This window comes from Astyanax mexicanus, chromosome 1 (assembly GCF_023375975.1).
Source record: "Astyanax mexicanus isolate ESR-SI-001 chromosome 1, AstMex3_surface, whole genome shotgun sequence".
NCBI classification, from domain to species: Eukaryota; Metazoa; Chordata; class Actinopteri; order Characiformes; family Acestrorhamphidae; genus Astyanax; species Astyanax mexicanus.
Genome location: NC_064408.1, coordinates 77892572 through 77916621, shown reverse-complemented (window position 1 = coordinate 77916621; position 24050 = coordinate 77892572). Strand labels below are relative to the sequence as shown.

The following is a 24050-nucleotide window of genomic DNA, read 5'->3' as shown; positions in this document are numbered from 1 at the left end:
GTAATCTACCTTTTGATCTTGGCAGTAAAGTGACTGTTATATTGCTAAATACAACTGCTAATGTGTCACCAGGCTCTTTACACTTTGCCACATGATTAATCACATGCATTAACAAGTTAACATTACCAGCTCTAATATTATGTTACACTTTACCAAAATTACCAAATTAAATAACCTTAAAACTTAAAATGATTCAATAATCAAATTATCCCTTTTATTTTTTGAAATACTTTTACCAAATATTTTATTACATATATACTCTACATACATCAATATTGATTTAAAAAACAAAAAACATCAAAAGGGGTTTTTATACCATTCCAAATATTTGGTCCACTTTATTTACACTTAGACATAGGCACTAAATTTTGTATCTTTCTGTCAATCATATGATTTTACTAACATTTGCATTTATATTTTTTTAGATGTGGTAAACAGTGTGAAATGACCAAATGGTTGATGCAGTAAAGGTACATACATGGCAATAATGGCAGTGAGATTATGAAGCTTAAATATATTTAATTAAAGCTAAAATCCAAAAGCTGAAATAAAATAAAAAATCACACAGAGAATGAATGTCACCTCTAGGAAGAAATGTTGAGGTAAATTGAATGTAAAATCCTTGATGTTTAATGCAATTAAAACATGTTTTGCTCCAGAGAGTCCTGTTCTATTGACTTAACTCTATTGCTATAAAGGGACTTGGCAAGCTGTGTGTGTGCATTTGCACATCTGTGTCAGCAATCTGTGAAACCTAAGGTAGCTAAATACATTCAGGGGTGTCCACAAATATTTGGGCATGTAGTGTATGTTCACTAATGACACAATCACAAATTCAAACAAGATTGACTTTATGTGTGAAGATAAGCAGGCCAAAGAAATTAGGCAAAAACAGCATGTTCAACTCATCTGCACTGAACACAATAAACAGCTGAGGGCAAAAACAAGAGGGTGGGACTATAGACCGAACAGATCTGAGACGGATGACAAGGGCAGAGAAGGGGTGGCAGAGGGAACCAAAACAAACACACAGGAGCACATGGTCAGGGGCATGACAGCAGGTAAACAAGAAAGGGCAAACAGGCTATGACAATGCAGGCAATAATCCTTACAGAGACCCTAAAGCACAGTCAACATCCTGCACTCTAACGCATACATTTTTTATTATGCAGGGATCATGTAGGTATAGATAATTTTAACTTCATAGAGTTTTTAACAAGATGCTTAAAAATGTTACCTGTTACAGAATACTGATTACCTGATAAAAAAAATATTGTAATGTAATCCAAATTATTGGATTCAATGTAAAAAAAAGCCCAGTAAGCTTTCCTGATCAGATTTTACCTAAAATTATTTTATTTTTATACTTAATTAAAACAGCAAGTACAGCCTTATATTGTGTTGTGTTTTTATTTTGTTTAAAAAGTTGTAGAAACATTAAAAATATACATCTGAGTAAAATTAATGAGATGTGAGCCCAGTAATCTTTGCTCCTTATAATGAGAATATAATACACAATAAATGTTGCTGAATCAGGCAACGGTCGAATTAACTAGCTGAAATTGCTCTCTGATAGTTTAGTAACGACGCTCACAGCAGGTATTATTTGGGTGGTGGCTCTCAGCACTGCAGTGATTCTGGCATAGTTTTACATACTTTAAAAATGAATGAAGTTGATCTGAAGTAATCTAAGATTTATAAATGTTATAAATGTTTATAAATGTTTATAAATAGAACTTGTTTTAGTTCAGTAGTAGTCAGTTGTAGCAGTAACGTAAATTCTTACTCTTATTCATCTTACAATAGAAACAGCTTCATTTTACTACTGGAGTAACATATTTCTCTAAGTAAAGGCATGTAGGGAAACTCTAACTTATGTGATTTTAGTAAAAATGACCAAAACGTATAAAAATATAGTGCAGCCTTATTATTAAGTAATGTCTTTTAAAAAATAGTAGGTTATACACACACATGTTGCTTTATATTTTTAAGTAAAACTAGCACAACATTTTAGAGTGTAGATAGATAGATAGATAGATAGATAGATAGATAGATAGATAGATAGATAGATAGATAGATAGATAGATAGATAGATAGATAGATAGATAGATAGATAGATAGATAGATAGATAGATAGATAGATAAGTGCACTTAATAGCATTTAGGGTACTGTTGGATTTCCCATTACAGTTTGTCCTCCCCAGACCATTACTGACCCAACACCAAACCGGTTACGCTGGATGATGCTGAAGGCAACATAATATTCACCACAGCATCTCCAGACTATTTCACATCTGTCACATGTGCTCAGTGTGAACCTGCTCTCATCTGTGGGGAGAATTGGACACCATTTTTGGATCAGCCAATTCTCTTTGGTGTTCTCTGGTGAATGCCAATCGAGCTCCACAATGCTAAACTATGAGTTCACGTTCCACTACAGGACATCAGGCACTCATGCCACCCTCATGGAGTCTGTTTGTGACAGCTTGTTCAGAATTGTGCACACCAGTAGCCTGCTGGAGGTGACTTTGTAGGGTATTGGCAGTGCTACCCATGTTCCTTCTCACACAAAGGAGAAGATTCCAGTCCTGCTGCTGGATTAATATTGTTCTGTGGCCCTGTCCTGCTCTGCTTGTGTAACAGACTCTGTCCTGGTATCTCTTTCATGTTCTTAAGACCACATACGGAGGTGCTGTCTTGGAGAAGCTGGACTACCAACCTGAAATGGCTCTAGGTAGGTAATGCCTCATGCTACAGAGAGAAAATTAGTCTCTGCCTGGTCACCACCTTTAAAATCTTTCATTCTCTTTTTGGAGGTTGTCTTGCTGTTTCCTCTATGATGCACCTGTTGTCACATTCATTTACACCAAAGCAGGTGAACTTTTTGAAAATCAACCTGTACAGGCTGTTATTACTGAAGTTTAGCTGGCTTCACAGTCAAATCACGGCATTTGAACATGAACATACACAAAACACATTATTTTCTACCTCAGGGAAAAAATAAAATCAAAGAATATGTAGAATTTAGGCAGTTTCAAAACATATTATCAAAGTGCAATCACATGCATTTTCCACAGCCTCTGTTTTTTTCCCCCACCATGCAGGGGAGTTTGCTTTACCTCCCGTAGGGCACCAAAGAATGAAGCAGACATTTCACGTGGGCTTTGAATAAATGTCAATGGTCCTCACACATGCACCAAATAATATAGGGGACCTTTCCTCCAGCAGGGTGCCAAGTCTATAGGAGACCTTTCCTCATTCAGCGGCACCAAATAATGAAGAATAAAAATGGACAATTATTACTTAATTAATAAATTAGAAACTGTTGCTAAGATTGTTAATAACAATATTAATAAAAATAGTACTTCTTGTACTGAGGCACCAGTCAATCAGGACAAACCTCACAGTAGTAGTCTCAAAATGAGTTACACTTGATGGTTAACTCCAAATTTCACTCTTAAATTACAAAATAGATACTGTAGCAAAAATGATCTAAAAAAAATTCTAAAGGATTTTAAGGTAGCATCTTTTCCTAGCTGATGATTTTTAGTGATAACGAGGATTGTACTCAAGGCAGTTTACCATTAGCCTTTTTTTTTTTACCAAGTTATTAATAGGCTTCAAACATTAGCTATGTTATTCTTGATCTATACCAAGGACTCATCCACCCCTAAGTGGGTTTATTTAAAGGAATCATTTGGTTGTTCCTCTTTCCTACATTGTAATCTTAAAATGACCCATACAAAGCCAGACCCTGGAAATCTGGCTGCAGTTTTGAAGAGCTTTTTCACTAAATGAACTCTCTATATATAAGCTAAAAATGAAAAACTCATCTACTCCCTCTATCATGTATAAGGCCTTTTTCATCTTGGACAAAAAAAGAGTTAAAGGATCTGTTTACTGATAAAATGTATCTTTTGAACAACTAAGAATAGAATTTAATATTCTCTAAGCTCATTTTAGTTTCAGGTGCATACAACTATCTAGTTTTGTATCCACAAAATGTTCTCAATTCCTCTTTTTACCTTTGTCAGTATTAGATACAGCTTTGAAAGTTAACCCACAGATAAAAATGTACTTGGCACTATATATATATAAAAATAGTACTGTGCAAAGGTTTTAGGCACCAAAGCAAATTACACTAATACATTTATCTCAGCAATATAAGTATTACCTACGAAAAGCACCACATATGATTTGAACAGATGCAAATAAACATATGTACATGAAAACACAACAAGGAATTCTCATTTTTAACTAAGCCAAACTGAAGAACAAAGTGTAGTTCCAGATTTAGTTTCAGTTCCGTCTGCAGCTCACCTGATTTACCAAATTTACCAATTTACCAAACCAGTTGTTGATATAATGAGAACTAGAAATAAATAACTCTATCAAACTCAGATTAGGAGAGATTATGTGATGTGTTAAGGAAAACTGTGCTGTGAAAGCTCTGCTAAAATTGCTGTTTGTATTTATTGTTATGCTAGTGTTTTACTGAACTAATACTTAATCTACCAAACTCTGGTAAAATATGTTACATACATACATATGTTACATACATACTCCTATAAGTTTAAGGCACATTATAATTTCATTTCAAATAGTTCATCGCTTATATTTGACTAAACCAAAGCTGGCCAAATTGGTTCAAAACATGAATCCAATATGTGATAGATGTCAAATAGGACTAGCAACACATGCACACATTTTTAGGTAACTTCCTGGCCAATCACCCTCACACTACCACAATTTATTTATATATCATTGAGTTTCATATGGATAAGACTGTTTATAAAACAACCATATTTAGTAGTTGGTTTTAAACAGGAACATCCCCAAACTGAACTGGGTAAAAGCCACCCAGTACAGCAATAAGGCTCCAGTTAGATCTATTTTATAAGATATAAAGGGGTTACCTCTGTAGTGCCTATACCCTGCACATATGCCTCCCCACTGCTGACCATATGTTTCACCTCATATGTAGCAATTTAATACACTGGAGATTTATATTTGCTGTGAAAGCTGACTAAAGAGCATAATTGAGACTTTAAGCTTTTTTATAGCAAGGTTACCTCAGTAGTGCCTACCCTGCATAGATGACTCCTTACTGCTGACCACATGTATAGGCATTTAGTGTACTGGAGGCTTCTGGTATAAACTGTGAAAGCTGACTAAAGAGCATAATTGATACCTCAAGCTTCAAGCTTTTTTTCTGGCAGGCCCGAACACAATCAATACTGCATCTCTTAGACACATCATGTGTCATTCAATGGCTAAAAGCCATAGATTGAACTGACAGAATATAATATTGCTTAGCTGGCAAAAGAAAGCTTTTTTTCTGCATGACAATGATTATGAAAATAGTCTGATCTGTTGAATCATAACTGTTCTCTGCTCCCTTGCTGTTTATCGAAAAAAAAAAGAAAGTAACGGATTAGATTTGTCATCAAAAATGGACTAAAAGTTCTCAAAAACAATTAACAGCTTTTCCAGGGTAGTGGGGTGGCGTAAGGCACAGCCCTGACTGCATTGCAGGTTTTCTAGTGGATCAGAAGGAGCTTGGCCATAAGTCTGAGAGAAAGAGACAGCTGGGCATGAGAGATATGCAGAAAAACACTTTTTAGCATGACAGCTTCAAACCACTCTTCCTTAATCTGTGAGGTCCTCTCTTTACCCTGGCTCATACATTTAGTGTTTGCCAGCTTTAAACAGCTTGACGTTGGGCGCTATTGGAGATTTTCTATTTCTTGCTGGATGATTTTTTTTTTAGGGAGAAGGTCATTGAAATGTAGTGTTTAAGAAATCGAACAGCCTTTACTGAGGAGTTAAATTTGTGATCCCTCTTTGTCATCACTGTGTAAGCTGTGGTTAACTGTGCACAGCTTAAAACATCAACTCAAAGGCTTGTGTGTGAACTCTCTTTTAAGACCAGAGAACTTTCATTTAGAACGAAAGCCGCTAGTGCTTTACTGTTGGAAATGAGCGTGAATGCTGTCTGCTGAATTCCACCAGAACACCTATTTGTTTCCTATGCAGGGTGAGGGACCGAGTTAATGAGACACACAATATGGCTGACACCTCAAAGATTAGGTTTGGCTTTGCTGCAAAGCTTCACAGTCTGGATTATCCATGCTTATTGGTTACAGACATTTCTATTTGGTTTGCTTTTTACTATACCCTTCAAAGCCTTAAACCATCTAGTCATAAATATTGGTTTTCTTGCTGATCAGGAGCTCTTGTGGATCTTCCAGCATGCTTAGTGGCTGCCATTTTTCTGTTAGGATTGGTTGGTTGTTGTTTACCCTCTTGTTTTTAGTGTGGAGAATAAAAAACTGTCTTTACTGCTGGACAACCATGTGAAAGAAAATTACTGCATGGTCACTCTTTGTGTAAATAAATCTGGCCTTATTGCTTCACCCCAGGTTACAGTATTATATATCAACATATGATACAGTACAGCATATTAGTGTCAGGCTTGTAGACCTCAGGCTTGTAGACCCCTCCGTATATGCTGATAATTGTCCTGAATTTTAATATTCATTTGTAGACTTCATTGTGTGTTTAAGGTCATTGTTTTATGCATGATCCTCTCACAAATGAGCTTCAGTTCACACACAGGAACCCTGACATTCTTCACTAACAAACATAGGTACACTGATTGAAAGGTAAGTGATTCTGGACGTGATGCAGCAAAGCAGCCCCAAGCCATGATACCATCACCCCCATGCTTCGCAGTTGGGACAAGACTCCTATGTTGGAATATACTGCTTCAGCAAACATGGCTTTTCAATTAAACCAAAACATTAAACTCTGGGTTGATGATCTGGGAGAACATTCTTCCAATTGGCTTCTGATGGTACTATGTGGCTTTAAGCAAACTTCTGATTGGTAGCCATATTTTTATTATTATTATTTTTTGGGATAATAGAGTTTCCTTGAATTGAAGCTATTCAACACAAGAGAGCCTGGGGTTCTTTACTATAACTTCAAATAAAATAATTTGACAAACTCTTGGAGTGTTGCAGTGATATTTGCTGAATGAACACTCCTTCTGAGAGTAACAGTGATGATGGATGTTGTGTAGCTCACTGTGAATTGTCAAAAAAGGCCAAAATCTTTACAAGCAGTTTTATAGTCACTTCCTAAGATGATATGCTTTGATAGCTCTTGCTGAGGTTGTCAGGAATCTCCTTTGTTTGAGGCATGCCACTCTTCTATTCAACTATGTTGTGAAGACCAGACTAGGGAAGATTGAGATAAGGAAGCTCACACTCGATTGACATGATATTGATTTGAAATTTCTAGAGATTTACATACTTAAACATTGTACACAAAACATGCAACAACATAACAATATTCTGTTGGGTTCTCGTAATCTCCTCTTAGAGATTATATCGAGGTTATCAGGTAAAATTCATAATACAGTTATGCAGACTGCAAAAATTGTAATGGGTTTAACAAAATTTCCAGCAGCTCTGCAAGTCGGGACAGCCTGTATGTCATTGCCAAAGTCATTTTGGACTCCCATGGCAAGATGAGGGAGCACAAACTGCTTCACTTCCCTCATGAAATTGCCATTAGGAGCCTGATCATGTCTCCAGACACAGCTGAGAGAAGCATGCACAGAAGATATTCATTTGCAGCCCTAATGTTCTGTGGCAAAAGGATTGAAGTCATTTCAGCACAAACAAATTGGATCTCGGGCTCATCAAAAGCCGGAGTCGAGCCTGCAGGTATCGGTGCCCTCCCCCACCTCGCGAAGCGCTGCAGACGCTCGGCCGTGAGCGCAGACCCACGTACAAAGAAAGACAAAAGGAACAGCTGAAGGTGAAACGAAGCTTTCTGTTTCAGACACCGTGGACCCTCTGATTGATGGGAGTTTACAGCTGTGCTTGTTTGTCAAGCTTGAGGACGTAAAAGCTGCACAAGGTGGCAGTCCATCGCATGAAGTGTTCCTCAGCCAGGGCTGATGGAGCAGGCGCTGACCACTGAATCAGAACAGGCAGGCTATTATGCGCTCTGGTAGAGACACTTCCCCACTTTTTTCTTTCATCTGTGCTTTTCCCCTGTCCTCTGGTCATCTTGAAAAATGATCCTGAGAGCTTTGACGTCTCGGGCTGTTTCAGGCCGTAGTCTTTTGCGTCAGTTGTTGATCATTTTCTCTCACTCTCCCCTAGTGGGGGAAGCAGAAACGGTGGCCCGGCAGACTGCATGAAAAGGGTTTTCTTTAAACACAGAAAAAAATCCCACACACAGCTCACACACACACATACACCACATGCTTTCTTTTCACCATCAGCCGATCTGATTATATACCTTGTATAATGCATTTTTATATTAAAATCACAGACTCAAAAATCCTCGTTTTTTTTTTCTTTTTTCCTAATCAAGCATGGCCCACACAGGTTCAGTGAAGGAGCTGATAACATTATGCAGTCTTCTTTTATTAAACCAGATGAATGCTGCGAAGGCCTTCAGCATGCTTCTAAAAATCACTAAATGACACTCTGACTTTCCAAAAGTGAGACCTTTTCAGAAACCTCGAGTTCTTATTCACTGGAATGTTTTTAATTACAAATTTAGAGTATTACAACAAAATGTAATTGAATTTTTTTTTTGCTGGGATATTGTTTGGAAATTTAACTAATAAACTAAATCTGTGTAACACAGACTATACTAATGTTGGCAGGTGTCACCACCTGTGTAACCGCACATTCACAGCTTAACTCTTAGGGCCATATACAAATGAGAGAATATGTTAAGTCTGACTTAACAACAAAATAGTATTAGAAATTGTCCTATAGTGATGCTGTTTTATTAAAGGCTGGGGTAGGGGAGTCCTTATACAACAACAGATGGTCTACAGTCAGCAAGTGTAAACAAACAAAGTGCAACTACCTGTTGTGAGTTGTATGCCTGATGCAATGACCAAAACTCATGAGTAACCTTCTGTAGATGAATAAATTACAAAGTATGAAAGTAATATATTTAAATATATAAGTAAAATTCCAGCATTTAGCATTCCACCATTTCAGTAATGTAAAATATCATTTCAAATCAACTTCAAAGACATGCTAACTGGTCATTAAAAAAATAATTTGACTTACATTTTTTCTCTACTATATGTCAGTAATAAAAACGAAGGGGAGGGGTTAAGGAACCATAGAAAAAGAACATTGAATTAACACTGATTTACCATATTTCATTAAACAATGTTGATCTCTGATGTCAGAATGGATTTATTTGTGGATTTATTCAACATGTAAAAAAAAACATTTAGTCAGTGTTAGAATTTTAACACTAACCAACAGTTAAGAGGCAAGTTAAAGAAAGGTTTAAATGTAACTCAAATGAAGCTCAAAAGATGTAAGACAACCAAATAAATCTGTTGATTATTTTTTTCCATTAGCTGGAGGGTCAGCTTTTTTTTTCCTGGTTTCCATCTCTGCTTCTTGTTTTGTTGCTGGTGACATTTTCTGACAAGCCTGAATCTGCAGAATTTGAGGTGGAATTGATTATTGTTTTTTTGCTATAATTTTTCTTAAAAGAGGGTAAAGTCAACTTTCTCACATTTTTTCAGACCAACTTAAATGATGCTTGAGGCTCTTGACTGATGCTCAGTGGTGCAGTAACATCAGCAAATGCTGCAACTTTTAAGGGGGAGTGGTATCAGCCTCATGATATTTAGGCTATCAAAATCTAAATCATTGTAGATATAAAATGCTCTATGCTAACATTAAGACATTTAATCAGACAACTTGGTACTTTGGTGATGGCATTAGCTAGTAGAACGTTTAATTAGCTAGAGTAATTTTGATTTAAAACCAGTTAGATAAGCTAGCTAGTTCCAAGAACTTAACTTTATAATTTGTTTAACCATGATATAATGTGAGCTAGCTAAGCTAACTAATGCTTTTTATCTGGTAGCATTAGCAGGTTTTCTAGGTAAGCTAACTAGGTTAAAAAGCCACTAAACCCTAAATCATATATATTTTTCCATTTATAGCTGAAATTTGTCCCTTTAAAGTAATGAAACATACAACTTCTGCTTTAAATGTTTATTAACATTTCCTAACCTTTTTGTGGTAATTTCCACCTCTGCAGCGCCCTCTTAGGTTTAACTGTGCTATAGGCGTGGATGATGTGTCCGTGTACTTTAGTACAAGGACACATCACAATATTCAGATTGGACAATCAATAATAACCCCCACCTGCTGACTTCCAACTCTCTGGGTCTCCCTTCTGCCCTGCCTCTAAACCCATACATCACCCTGTGCCTCTCCCAAAGTACCCCTCCCATTTTTTAGCACTTTTAAAATTTGAGCTGAGGGTGGAGTCAGCAAAAATCAGGGGGGTTAGTTACCCTTTAATAGCATTTTGCTTAAATAGGTAGCTTAGAATATAACCTCATATATTATTAATATAATAACACGGTGCACTGCGATGGATTGGCGGCCTGTCCAGGGTGTATCCTGCCTTCCGCCCGATGCCGGCTGGGATAGGCTCCGGCACCCCCCCGCGACCCTTAATGGATGAAGCGGTTGATAATGACTTGACTTGACTTGACTTGACTAACACGGTGCACTTGCTGAACACTGTCAGAGGGATTTCTTTCTTTTTCCCACCTCATGTCCGGCACGCTCCTCCCCCTCCACTAGGACTGGCGGGTAGCAGGTAGAGCTCCACCCCCCTGTTCTGTGATTGGCTAATAGTCCACACCTACACGCATGCGGCAGGCCTGTGGTTGTAAACAGAGCAACAGAGCCGTGTGAGCACCCTGGCCAATCGCGGTGGAGGGGGGCGTGTCCTGCTTGAATACGGGTGGAGAGAGAGCGAGCGGTGAGATAGACTCCTGACTCTCTCGGCTGGATGAATAGAGAGAGAGCGCGCAGAGCGGAGGACTGGAGGCGGTGGAGGAAAGAAAGTTACTGAGCTCCAGAGATAATGATTCACACGTGAAGAAGAGGGACATGCCAGGACCCTCCATCAGTTCCAGACCCCTGTGGAGCCCGGTGGAGCTCGTGCTGACGGTGTGTTTTTGTGTAAACTAGTGTAAAGTGTGTGTAAAAGGGAGAAGAGTGAATCTGTGGGTTTATTCAGTCAACTGACAGCAGGACCGGCTGTAGTTAATAACTCACTCCGTCCTCTCCCCGCGCGCGCGCGAGACACGCTTCCGGACTCGGTGTGGTTCCTGCCGTCTGTACCGGGGAGGAGATGACTGTTCTCCAGCACGCGGACATGCTCTCAGTGAAGGTGGCGGATTTGTGCGTCCTGTCAGTCAGTCAGCAGCGCTGGGATAATGCGAGTGCAGAGGTGGGTGTTTTCAGCCTCTTCTCTTCTCTCCTCTCCTCCTTTCTTCTGTGTGTTCAGTCTAATTACTGCTCTGTGACATTCACACAGAGAAATAGTGAAACTATAGTGATAATAGAGCGAGTGTACTAAACACTGTAAAAATACTAAAAAACAACACTGTGGACAGAAAGGGAGTAGAGGTATCTAAAGGGATTATATGTGAAGGTAGGTTAAGTTGTTTATTGTAGGATATAGAGCTCTATCTAGTGCATATATACAGTATATAGGGTGAAGAATATATAAATAGCTAACAGTATGTAGGGCATACTATATGGTGTACTACTATAGAGTGTGCGTAGCTTATAGCTTACCTACCCCGAGTAGCTACAATATAAACATACATAACGTTACATTTACAGCTCTGGGAAAAAATAAAATACCACTTCAGTTTCTAAATCAGTTTCTCTGATTTTGCTATTTATAGGTGTATGTTTAAGTAACATGAACATTGTTGTTTTATTATATAAACTACGGACGACATTTCTCCCAAATAATAAATTCCAAATAAAAATATTGTCATTTCATGCATGTATTTGCAGAAAATAAGAAATGGCTTAAATAACAATAAAGATGCAGAGCTTTCAGATCTCAAATAATGCAAAGAAAACAAGTTCATATTCATAAAGTTTTAGGAGTTCAGAAATCTGGTATATTTGGTGGAATAACCCTGGTTTGTAATGCATCTTGGCATGTTCTCCTCCACCAGCCTTACATACTGCTTTTGGATAACTTTATGCCACTCCTGGTGCAAAAAAATCAATCAACTCAGTTTGGTTTGATGGCTTGTGATCATCCATCTTCCTCCTGGTTATATTCCAGAGGTTTTTTAATTTGGTAAAATCAAAGAAACTCATCATTAGCGTTACATAAACAATTATATACATGCACACTCTAAACTACACAGTATGACAGAAAATATTATTACAGTATATTTATTTTACTCCAGTCAATATCTGTCTGTAAATAGGCTATAAACTCATAAAAAAATATTAATACTACGTGTAATGCACAAAATAATCTCAATATTCCTCATAAATAACAATTACATAATAATTTAATTTTTTTTATTTGTAAACAAACAGCACCGTTTAGCCCCTTTAACCTTACATGCAGCTTTTATATAATTTGTATTTTAGTTTAGGAAATGTGTAAAATATGAAAATCACTGTCACATAAAAAAAGTTCTTTACAGGTTTGTGACAGAAGCACATATCTACCTACTGGGATACTGAGATTCCTTCTTGGATCAAAATGGGATCTTGATTATCCCATTTAGAAAATTACTTTAAAAGAGTAATTTGATTAATCAAATTATTGCAATAGAAAAAAAAAATAATTATGGAATTATTGCCCAGTCCTACCTGTTGTAGCATTTGGTGTAAGACAAATACTGTATAATATATTCCTTAGTAGTCCTAAAAATTACGTTATTGACAATTACGTTATTGGCTTGACATCAATCAATATTCGTTTGCAGACCACAATACTACACATTATGTTTTTCTTAGCCTGTAAATTCACAAAAATGTAAATGTTCTAGAATATTGATATACTCTTTATTTATGTTTAATTCCACATTTCAAATATTCCTAATTATTAGGCGTTGATTACTTTTAAAATTATATAATTGGATTAATAGTTGCAACAAAAATAGACCTAAAATAACACAGATTATTATTACATTTAATTTATTCATTCATTTAAGAATATATTGTCCAAACAGAAATAGTTATTGTGAAAGACCTATTCCTTACGTAGTGTATGCATATATTTATTTACATTTTATGTATAACATCTATAACACCATGCAGGGTAAATATTATACCGTATAGCCAGTATACAGAACTCCCCTGAACCCTAGACAGTAATCCACACTGCACACATGCTGTAGGCTTTCAAAATTTATTTAGACTGGCAAAACTCTAAAGCCCTGGAGGATTACTCAGACTTGCAAACACAACAAACACACACACACACACACACACACACACACACACACACATATAGATATGTATTTATATGTGTGTGTGTGTGTGTGTTTTCTTCTCAGGGTCCAGGCAAGCCAGTGTGTGCCTTGGCTGCCTATAGATCAAGTAAATACTTTCAAGAATTACAGTAGGACGTCTATCTCAATATATACTTAGTGAAAGCCTCACATTAAAGCTCATGGTGACTTGCAGGCTGCATGGAGCACAGTTAATAAAAATACTTTAAGCAGATATCTGCTGTAGTTACAGTTTGACCTGTTGGACATAAAGGTTTGTGTGTGAGAAAGTCGTCATCAACTTGAAACGTGTTTGCAGACCCAAAACATCCTCTCACAATCTCCCCGATCTAAATATGAGGTTTTCAGATAACTCTTCAAGTCATTCGATATGACCCGGGGTAGGGATTATGCACCTGAGTGAATATTAGCACCCCCAAGACCCCTGGAGTCAATCCTGATCAAAGAGCTGCCGAACCTCTCAACATTTTTTGAGCTTCTTTTGGGCTCGTATGTTACCCATCTCTCCCCACTTCAGCCTGTGGGATTTGCTCTCAGGGCGATAAAAGAACGTTCCATAAAAGATTTCCATTAGCCCTTTTCCTCTAGACATTAAGCCTGTTAGGACAATTCAGGCTTTTTCCCATTAGAATTCTGCAGGGCATTGCCGCACAAGGCTTAACTGACTAAGACAAAGCTGAGGGAATTTGGTTGCCCCTTAGCGCCGCTAACGAAGTGCCATAATCAATGAGCAATGAAAGCATGTCTTGCCACTCTCGTGCTCAAGTGTCTCACAGCTGTGGAAGAGAGTGAGGGGAGCTATCGACAGATTCTTTCTAAATTATTCAGCACCTGAAGCTGAGATTTCCGACCCGAGTGTTTTATACATCAGAAATGTCTGCGGGTGGAAAGATGCCACGTTGCTTGAAAAGTTCTGTAACTAATGTGGATCCTTTTGAGCTGCTCAGAATTGAGCTGAAGCCAGAGAGGAAGAGACAGAGTGCCGCAAGAGTATTATTGTCTTCATATGTCATTCTGGCATGTGTCTTTTTAAAGCAGAGACAAATACAAAAGGTGCCTATAGCGGACATAACTGAGGCCTGTGTATATGTGTATATATACAGAATAAGCAAACCGATACTGGTGAATATGAATTATATCTGCAGCTTTTTGTGATTCTGACACAACTTTGGCCTTCAGTCTGTTCAAATGTCTTTGTTGGAATGTGTTCACCTTGGCAGTGTTATGAAGAATGGCAATTAAAAAAAAAAATCTATATTCTGCTTCATCCTTGGCTGCAGTTCTATCATGTTCGTTTGGCTTCCGATTTTATTGTGCCGGGGTCAAAAGCCAAAATGCTTGGCTTGAATGACAGCAGACTGACGTCATGAAATCTGGTGGAATAACTCAAGGCCAACACAGTACTTTGTCACAGCCATAGCAAATCATTCTGGCCTTCAGTGGAGAACTGACTATGTGAAGTACATACATGATACATAAGTGATTTAATGGCCTTATCTCACAGGCGTTTATCTCTAAATACACAACATAAACATAAACTGATAAGAGTCATGGGATACATGTTTGCTTTAAATGTCCCTGAGAAGATCTGATTGTATTTATCTTGGCATTGTTCAATATTGAGTGCTCATTGAATAGCATACTGAAAACCTCAAGCACCCCACAAAAAAAATATTAAACACACAACTTAACAGAGCTGGAAAAACAAAGGTAAATTCAGCCTGAAAAAACAAATCCAAAACGTATTTATTACAGTCTTGAATCATTATATTTGCACCTAACCTATGTCTTAACCTAAACCCAAATACACATCCACCTATTTCACAGTATAAATCTAAATTAAACCTGCACCTCAACCTAAAACTAAACTTTGCCTTCTACACCTGTATGTAATTTTCACCTTAACCTTACTCTTACCCTAAACCTAATTCAGTCTTTAACCCAACCTAAACCTAACCTAACCCTTACCCTTACCATAGCCATAGCTATGCAAGAGAGTGGAATTGGTACAGTTTCCATTTATTAATTTTTTTTCAAGGTCAGTTACTGAGAAAACAGCATTGTGTTTCACTGCTGGTTGTGTGCTTCACCAGTGGATGAAAGCTCCTTCTGAATCGTAAAATATGCATGAAATATCTTCAAGCAAGTGTTACACATTTCTTCAGGTACGATTTATTTGTGTATGTTTGAATGTTATGAAATCGTATTGCCTGTAAACCAGTCAATAAAAATAGATCACATCATTTTTTCCCTATAAGCCCACGGCAAAAAAGAAAAGCTGGTTCATTTTGAGGTAAAATAACAGGTTTGTCAGTAAGCTTTTAAAACCACACAAATACTTGCTAAGTATAAATAAAAAAGAAAAACATATAAATGCATAATCATTTAATCATTTAATTAAAATGGTGCTTCTGATTGAACTTCCGTTATACTTTTGTATCTCACAAAAACCCCTGAATCCATTTGGGCTATTAAAAACATTGTACAAATATCAGAAGGATTTCGCTTTAAACCACTATACAAATGGGAGTAAGTGAACTTGTGAAACATTTCACCAGAGACTGTTTTCTCATCCAGCAGCTGCACTGTTTCATCATTTAATACAGACATGGCAGTGTTAGAAAACATGTCATATTTCACAAAACATGACATCATTCATCACATGGGAAGGCTGCCATTGATCTAACTGTACCAGAGTGGCTAATGATACAAGATAATATTAAGTTAGTCACACAAGACAGACTTCTGCTTATCATAAAAAATATGGGGTGTTAAACCTGTAACATGGCCAAGAGCCACCTGCTTTGACAGAAGATGGACTTAATTTGACTGACGTACAAAATACATAAGCATAAATATAGACATGGCAGGTCTCAAATTTGCATTTTTCAGCAAGTGCATAAAGATATCTCACTAAATCAGGGTTCTTCAGTTCCAAACCGGTGAGGTCAGTGTTTAGCACGGCTTAATTATTGTTCTGCTTGAAAACACCTATGAAATCTGTTAAGTAAAAGCAGGGAAGAACGTACACACATCACAGTTGAACTGATGAAATCCAGATAGTTGTAGCCAGCTTTTTCCTTATGTCAGACCTCCCCATATATGGCTTAAGCAATGGTTCATTTTAAAGCCCCTGGGAACCTAAATCTGAATTTTGTTACTAATTGCTTTAATTTGGCTCTGCTGGTCCCCAGTGTAAATGTTTTTTTTATATATATTCCCAGAGTTTAATAAATCTCTGCTGTATGTAGAATGGGCAGGTCTAAAAATTTATGGTTAGGCTGATATCAGCTGAACCTTGACCAGTCACAAGACTAACAAAGCTCTGCCCTCTCTTTGAGTCTGAGCAACCGGAACTGGCGAGTTGGTGAGCTATCACAGTTCTTAGAGAGGCTGAAGAGTACATTTTTAAAGTGTTTTATCATATTTTTTGCATTGTGTTTTCGATTAAAACTTTGCTGAATTATTCACATAATACACACTTTTAGTATTATACAAAAACTATCAATATGTAAATATGCTCCCATGGTCTGTCTGTTTAATGTAGTCAAAATATGACAGTATTAAATACTTGGTTTGAGAACACAAATAAAGATTGTTCATGTTTGTGTGGTGATTTTTTTTTGTATTCTTTAGATCTTTGTAGATTCTCTATCCTTAGTATTTAGGCCACGTTTGATACATTGCCACTATGCAAAGGATATATGCAACGTGGAGATATGCAAATGAGTTGGCTGCTGCATATTGAGATGAATTACTGCATAGTTTCCATGTCTAGACTGTATGGATTGGGGGAGTAAACAGCTTGTTTTAAAAATACATTTACACATTAATTTAATCTTACAAATATTTCAAATTGCTATGAATGATAATCAAAAAATCAGCTACGTATCTACAAATTAGCTACGTATTACTCTGCTGGATTGCAGCTTCTATAATCAGCTCAGTGTTGTAGCATACAGGTTATTTATAATAGACATATTAGTAATACATAGAATGTAAGTAAATATTGACATATACAGTCAATATCAGTATCAATATTGATTGTTCAGGGGTGAAAAAAAATGTGAAACTGCACTGCTCCTCAACACTGTCATTCAGAGAACAGAGAGTATTTCAGTTCACATCTCACTATGTTTCTCACTTTGAGTACCTGGCGAATGACAGACTGGTCTTACAGCGTGAAGATCACATTAAACTTGACCAGTAAAGATAACCTACAAAGCTATTTGCCATTGCCTCTTGAAAAGCATCGAAAAACAGCAGTGCTGCCGCATTGACTGTACATCCAGATGTTTCTCTAATGTAAGAGGCAGAGGAAGAGGGTCTCTGCTACACGAGGATGCAGCACTACAGGACTGTATGCACTTGAAGATGCCAAAGTATTTGAAAGGGTTCTTTAAGGTGTAAATAGTAAGTATACATTATGAATCATTTGATTGTGGTTAAAAATTGCTTAGATTCCATGAGTGGAGTGTATTTACAACCCTGTTATTGTGCCTTACAATTAATTACAAAGGTTTTCTCATGGTGAGGGTGTATCTTACTTCAAATGACATATTTAGCTGTTATTAGCTTTAAATGTAATACTTAGGCAAGAATACATGAGAGGGATACACTTCAGTGCCAATATTACACATTATAGCATGAACCTTGAGAGTATTATTGTATTATTATACCACAATTCCATTATCACTGTTTATTGAAAGATTTTAAAGAGTTAAAGAGGACGAGAAAATACAATCAGTTTGGTTATAAACTCTCAGAGAGTTAAAATAGTTCCATTGCTGCTCTGTTTGTAGCTGCTCTGTTTGGTTTGTAAGCGCTGTGTCGCTGCTAGGTTTCTGTATGTGGTGGAGTAATACATGAAGAGCTTTGGTTACAGTGCATTACCAGCTGATAACAGCACTCATAGAATGCCTCTCAGCCAATCACATTGCAGGATCGAAACTAACTGTGGTATAATTTCCACTAAAGAACTGAAAGACTGATAAGGTGCACAGCAATGAAGAGGCGAGCATGGAAACAGTTGATAACATTTATCAGCATGGGCTGCAAAATATTGAAAAATTAACTGACATTGCAATACATTTTCATTGCAATATGTATTGCATTTTGTATTTTAAGTCAATGATCCAGCATGCCATAATATTAATAATGCATTTGATTATGGAAGAATGGAGTAAAATAAATATAAGAAGACAGATATTATCTGCATCAGGCAATTTCCTTTTGTCCTTTTGTTGACATTGCATGTCATGTGTTGTGACTAGTGTGCACATATATTGCAATTTCCATGCTGAAATGACATGTTTTGCAGCCTTAGTGTGAGCTTTCACAGAAAAAAAAAAAAAAAAAAAAACTTTAATAAACCTGGGGTTTGGAGTAGTTAATGCTCTGTGTGTTTGGGATACACATGGAAACCATGCAATGTCTGGTATGTTGAAGGTACGTCTGCTATACTCTTAGTCTCCAGCTGGTTCCACCCCTTCAGCTATACCATCTGGATGTGACTAACACCTTTCTTTCAACTGCACACTTTGAAGTGTTGGAAGATGGCTTGTTGAGCTAGACTGTCACTGCTGACTGACTAACAGCGCTCTGTATATGGCACATGCATTTTGTCAAATTAAGGCTGATCTGTCAAGCAGTACTTTGAGACACTGTGTGACATATTGCCATTAGCTGCAGTTTAAGAGCCTTGCTCAAACCCAAAAAAACAGCATTTCAGACCTGTAAAGAACATCATGTACACAAACATATACTGTATGCACTGTTGTATTCATTTTTAGTAGCAGTAGATGCAGTGGAACCATTTACATTGGAATTAAATTTAATCATCATTGAATAAAAATACACAGTGCAGATTTGTTGATTTTTTTTGCTTTGCTGCTTTTCCCAGTTTGCTCTCAGAATCATGTCTTTGTGACAAGTAAGATTTAGCTAAAAAGAGCATGCTTCAAGCTGCCGGTGACGCACGGATGCGTGCAGTCTTTATGGTGCAGATTACTAGCGGAATGTGTTGAAAATGGAAATGAGATCTGCTGTGACCTGCATAATACAGGGAATGTAGGCAAACACAAATGTGACATGTCCCCCCTCACCTTTTTTTTTTCATGTGGATTCGTTTGCTAGTGAGATAGTTGCACAGTATATGAAGTGACAGTGCCAAATGCAAACAAGCCCTCTAGCAGCTAAATATCCTAAAAATAACAGTCAGAGGACTAACAAGGCATAAGATTAAATCCAACAATGGCAATTGAACGTTTATTTTGCTCTTGTTTGTGCATAGAGGGAGGTTGGAGAGCAAGTATATTCATAGAAACAAACAGAGCTCTGCGGCAGTGCAGTGTTAGATTGTGCTTCAGTACGCTGTTAAAAAGGGTGGAAGTCTCTTAGAAGTCTCATCAAGGGTTATGCAGGAAACGCAAGAACCGTGACAACTCAAAGAAATGTGCTGCAAGCTTAAATGTTCCCTGCCGTTCAGAAGGTTTGCTCTTCTAGATAAGGATATGATCTATCTATCCATCCATCCATTCATCCATCCATCTACAGTCATGGCTGAATTTTTTGGCACCCTTGATATTTTTCCAGATAATAAAGTATAAATAAAGTTCTTCCAGAGAAATACTGCAAAAATGGGCTGGACAAAATTATTGGCACCGTCTTAAACTTAGATATTTGCTTACACACCCTTTGGAAAAAGCGCTTCCTTTAACTATCAACAAGCTTTTTACACCTCCTAACTGGAATTTTGGACCAGGCTTCTTTTGCAGGTCTCTCATATTTAGAAGGGGGCCTTCTCCCAACAGCAATTTTAAGATCTCTCCACAAGTCAATAGGATTTAGATTCGGACTCTTCCGCTGGCCACTTTTCAGCATTTTGTTTCCATTTATATCTGGGTGCTTTTTTAAAAATATGTTTGGGGTCATTGTCCTGCTGGAAGACCCAAGACCTTGGAGGCGAATCTAGTTTCCTGACATTGTGACCATTGGGATTGGTAATCAATAGATTTCAGCCCAGTCCTAGAGGCAGCAAAACAACCCCAAAACATCTATAATCCTCTACCATATTGGATTAAAGTGTGTTTTTTCTGTGTTTTTACAGTGTTATTTTCTTTGTAGGCTTTATTGCATTCATTAGAGAGTAGAATGATGTTTTTTACCAAAAAGTGCTATCTTGGTCTCATTTTTCCACAATATATTTTCTCCGCTTTCTTTCTCAGATTTTGGCTTACTCACGCATAGTTTGCCAAACTGCAGTCTAGCTTTTTTTATGTCTCTGTGTCAGCAGTGGGTTCTTCTTGGTTCTTCTGGCATAATGATTAATTTCATATAAATGTTGATGGATAGTTTGCACTGACACTGATGCACCCTGAGCCTGCAGGACAGGTTGAATTTCTTTGGTACTTGATTCAGGCTGCTTATATTAGGGGTGTCACGATTCTCTAAATCCTCGATTCGATTTCATTTTCGATTTGAGGGTCACGATTCGATTCGATTCTCGATTTTCTTGTTTTTTTTTTCTTGTTATTATTTTATGCCTCATAAAATTTAAATAATATATTTATTATTATTATTATTATAAATATTATAAATATTATTATTATTATTTATTAAGATATATATGGTAATGCCATCTAGTGACTTTTTTTGGTAGCAACAGTGTGCACTATTAAAACAAGCAGTTTATCAGAGCTGTGTGTGGATGGCTGGTGAAACTGCTCATTACATGAAGCTGCAGTTCTTCATCCAACCACTAGCAGCAGCAGCACAAGCCCCGCTCTCTTCACTCAGTCACTACTTCAGTACAGCCCAGCCACGGGCTACAGAGCTCAGCCAGTCCGTTTTTACTGTTTCTGTAAACAAATAAAGGTTTTAACCCCACTAACCGGATAATACAGCTCACTACAGTTCATCTTTCAGCCCAAGCAGCTAACAGCAGCAGGTTAGAACAGCCGACACGGAGTCACTGCTGGGATTACATTATAAACAGGTCAGTTAGCGCGCTGCTAACCTCAGGATGTTTATAACTACGGAGTTTAGTGGACACACCACGGCCGCCAGGTAAGTCTTTTAAAGGCTACTGAAGACTATTAAAGGCTATTAGAGGTTATTGAAAGCATTATTGGGGGGCAGAAATCAGTACAGGCTGGTTAGATAAGTGATGTGGGTATTGTCTTATAAATATTTACACATAACTTATATCTCTCCTGAAAAGCTTTTATTTTAGTCAGAAACACGCTTGTGTTTACTTTATCTGAGAGAAAGATGTTTTTTTAATTCAATGGAAAGCAACAGGTGTAGTCAATTATAAGTTTAAGATTTTTAATCCACCTCACTGTGATCTATAGTCAGTGTTCTCAAGTCACACTGACACACGCATTTCAGCGAGTTCACACGCTCTCACCTGCGCGCACCCACCCCTCCGTTAGATACAGATACAAAACCTGCGCGCCCAACCCCCGCCCCCCCTCCCCCGTTGGACAGATAAAAACAGTGATCACACTCCCGCCGACTGCGCTCATGCAGTGGCTATCTCTATTTAAATGAATAGGATGCGCTGTGTTGGTGCCGCGCCATTTGCGTAGCGCGCTGCGCTATTTGCCTAGCGCGCGCGGGAGGGATCGTCGATCCTCTTTTTGACTTCGATACTCGAGACCGTGACCTCATTTCGATTCGATTTCGATAAAATATCGAGATTGTGACACCCCTAGCTTATATACACCTTCTAAACTATCCTGCATTGAAACTTTTCATCTATTTTTCTCTACCATCCACATCCAGGGAGATTAGCTACAGTGCCATTGGTTGTACATTTCTTGATTATATTGTGCATCATAGACAAAAGTTTTTCGTGATCTTTCACCAACTTTCGTGATATGTTGTATTGCATTACTCCATCCATCCATTCATCCATCCATAATGCTCTTAGCAAATAGGGTTGCACATACTACCAAGTGACTTGGTACTTAAACAGAATAACAGAACCATTTCTAGTGATGTTTTAAATATTACGATATACGATAAGAGCTTTTTGCATCATAACGAGGCTAAGACATATTGCACTGTAGAATATACTAAAGAATGTACCTTTACAATGGATGCACCTTTAGAAAAAAAAAGTTCTACATCACACCAAAAAGGGATCCACTGACCCATGAAACACTTTTGGAACACGTTTTTCTAGTTTTTTTTTTTTTAGTTTTTTTACATTTGTCAAAATGTAAAAGTAAAAAAATATAATATATATTAATACATATTGGCAAGTTTAAATTGGTCAGAAGTACTAAATGTTGTTTTTTAGATTAATTTTAGATTAATTTCCCAAGTCCTACACTAATCAACATCTGTCCTGTCCTGTCCCACATTTTACAGGGGTAGAGTGTAGCAGATGGAGAACTTAAAACCCAGCTCACTCATCTTTACACTGAAGTTAATTTCTTTTTCCTGCCAAGAAAGCAGCATATAAATGCGCTGGAGACCACGAAGAAGATCAGTATTCACCACTAAGTGGCAAATGTCCCACCCAAAAAAAAATGGCTTTTGTTTTATTCATGGGAAGGTGCTGGGACGACGGTCGGGTTGGAGGAGGGAATAAATGGGAGCGAGTGATGGATCTGCCGCAGATGTTAAATAGAGAATTCAGGTCAATACGGTACAGGATTCAGTGCAGTGAGGAGAGAGAGGAGAACAGAGGAAGGGATAGTCGGTTTGATTCACAGGGCTGTGAGTCATGTTCTGAGGAAGTCAGGAGGTGAGAGTTCATCTCAGACCCCATCAATCTGCCCCACAACTAACTGTCTGAGTGTTGGAACTGAACCAAGCTTTGCGTTATTTAGCTGGAGAGCAGCACGTCATGGACTGGGAGCGATTCAGACGTTTTGAATGAACTGTTTCTGTGACAAATTTCACATTGATGTCATTTATACCACTTATGAATAATATAGTGAGCCATCAGCTCCAAATGGACCAGAGGCCATGAAAATAATCTGCTTTTTGTGTGATTGTGCTGCTATTTTAATCACAGATTAATGAGGGCAAGGTAAGATAGTTCCCACCAGCCATGACAGATGTGTGCTGTGTCTGCTTTATCAAATTAGTAGAGCAACGAGGGTTTAGCCTTATAAATGTAGAAATCAGCATCCATGAGTTTAATTAAAAAGCAGTGTGCAACTTTATAGCTTTTCAATACACTACAGAATATATATATATATATATATATATATATATATATATATATATATATATATATATATATATATATATATTGGACCTTCAAATGTGTATCTGCCTTCTTAAACATGTAATATGTAAATATTAAATATATAATTTTAAGCTTTTTGTTTAAAAGGCTCAACTTTAAAGTCACAGCTTGGCCACTCTTGGCACACCAGGCCATATAATCACTGAAAAGCTTGTTTCCTGTAGGGTTGAATGAAAATGTTCAAATAAGTCTATTTCCTTTGTAATAACAACAGCGGCCCACGAAAAATGTTTCTTGGAAGCCCCCTGGGTACTACAGAGTCTGAATAATAAGGATACGGATATTAAACCTTATTCTAAAGGATACCAGAGATTGATTTATTAATATAGTGCTAAAAAATGTATTTGTACTTGATTCTGTGCTACAAAATAGAATCCACCCATTTCATCCAAAGGAAATATTTCTTTTAATTTTTAATATAGGAAA

The 24050-nt window shown here is 37.4% G+C and overlaps 1 protein-coding gene across 2 annotated transcripts in view; it reads left to right on the top strand.

Moving 5' to 3' along the window:
- Nucleotides 1-10848: 10848 nt before the first annotated feature.
- The window catches only part of syndig1l (synapse differentiation inducing 1-like), a 64470-nt gene continuing 51268 nt past the window's right edge, over nucleotides 10849-24050 (top strand). Inside the window, exon 1 of one of the 2 annotated variants that reach the window (XM_049483648.1) lies at nucleotides 10849-11030. The gene's annotated coding sequence lies outside the window, so the exon portion shown is untranslated. Of the gene's footprint in view, nucleotides 11314-24050 lie in introns of both variants that reach the window. The other variant, XM_022663365.2, reaches the window with a different exon arrangement.